This window comes from Triticum aestivum, chromosome 6B (assembly GCF_018294505.1).
Source record: "Triticum aestivum cultivar Chinese Spring chromosome 6B, IWGSC CS RefSeq v2.1, whole genome shotgun sequence".
NCBI lineage: Eukaryota > Viridiplantae > Streptophyta > Magnoliopsida > Poales > Poaceae > Triticum > Triticum aestivum.
In genome coordinates, this window is record NC_057810.1 from 183,222,838 (window position 1) to 183,224,457 (window position 1,620).

The 1,620-nt window shown below is 37.2% G+C and overlaps 1 long non-coding RNA gene across 1 annotated transcript; it reads right to left on the reverse strand.

Annotated features, from left to right (window-relative positions):
• Positions 1-357: 357 nt before the first annotated feature.
• On the reverse strand, positions 358-1,208 carry LOC123133908 (uncharacterized). Its single transcript, XR_006465429.1, has 2 exons — positions 1,037-1,208; positions 358-697 (listed from the first exon to the last, which is right to left on the reverse strand). It is a non-coding gene; the product is annotated as an uncharacterized lncRNA (long non-coding RNA).
• Between the last annotated feature and the right edge of the window lie 412 nt (positions 1,209-1,620).

The following is a 1,620-nucleotide window of genomic DNA, read 5'->3' on the forward strand; positions in this document are numbered from 1 at the left end:
CCAAAAAATATTTTAAAAATATTTAACAGCTAAAAATAGCATCATATTTAGATTCTACATATTTTTCTAATCAAGTTTCATATATAACATGTTAAAATCGAAGTTACAGTTTAGAAGATATTGATAATTTTGTTTTAGATAAACTGCGGATTGATTAACCGAAAAGTCAGGGGATTTTATGTTAAACAAAAAAATGATTCGGTTGACTTAAATATGGACGACGGGTTGATTACCTAAAACAGCAGGGGGTTTTTCGAGAAAATACAAAAAACGGTTTAGGAGTGATTTAAATGTGTACCGCGGGTTTATTTACGGAAAACCGAAAGACTTTTTTGCAAAATGTACGACGGACGACCAGAAACCCAATTTGCTCCCCCGCAAAGGAATTTATTTTTTCCCTTCATTCAATTTTTCGTTTCATTTACAGACTCAACCCTGATCGACAGAAACATCTAAGATCAACACGCTGCATTGATTAGGGGGCAAGAAGGTAGCACTGGCAGGACCTATGGGCAATTCGGGATGCACTCGTCCAACGTTGGCCAGCAAGGATAATCCTTCAACGTTGCGCAACAGAACTTGTTGTGGACAAGGTCATACATCCTCCGAAAGCACCTTATTTTTGGTGACGAGATGTGGTCGTTGCTAGTCTCGTCATCCGAAAGACGAAGACCACCTGATCTGCCGATCTCACTATCTGCATGAGTAGAGAAGTGCATTGCATGCATGCACATACATCAGACGCCATGCGGCCAAAAAAATAGAAGAAGTGAAAAGCTGACACATACATACGGATACGACATGCTTGAAAATATAGTAATCACTTCATTTTAAAGTGCAACGCTTTCAAATTTTTATGCGACAATTACTCTAGATGTATGTAACTTTTATGATATGAAAGCATACTCGCAATTAAATGTTCTGTAATACGAACCTAGTAACATCAAATATATACCGGTAATAGAGTAATTGTTGGTCAAAATGTTATCCTAACTTATGTAGTGTATGTTGAAAACGGGTGGAGTACACGTATTACCAATTGAGAAAACCAACGCGACCGCGGAGCATCCAAGGAGCACAATGAACAAAACCGTCGCTGGCTTGGCTTCCATCTGGCTATTGACTTTGCTGAACGCAATGTTTTGATCCCTAACCTATATGAGATACTTAGATGGGTGATGAACTCAACTGATGTGCTCAATCGAGACAGGCCTGCCTATTTATAGATCAAGACACGCCGCACAAAGTAGACTTGGCCTATTCATTAATGACAAAAATAAATAAAGAACACATGCGATAGGATAAGATAAGCACACAATTAATGAGCACTCCTATCTTTAAGATATATAATAAATATCATATATTCGCATAACACTAAGCTTTCTAGTTTTAAAGAGCCCACATTCAATTGAGATCTTCAATTAGAAATTGGGTCACCCGATTTTGACTAGGTCAACAATTTCTCAAAGATCTCTCGTTCAATTCTTTTATACTATACATCGTGCTTTCTAATTTTTAAGGCTTCACAATTAATTGAGGTATTCAATTTAGGATTGGGTCAATCAATTTTGACCGGGTCAACAATATCTCAAGCTCTCCCATTCAATTCTTTAAATTCAG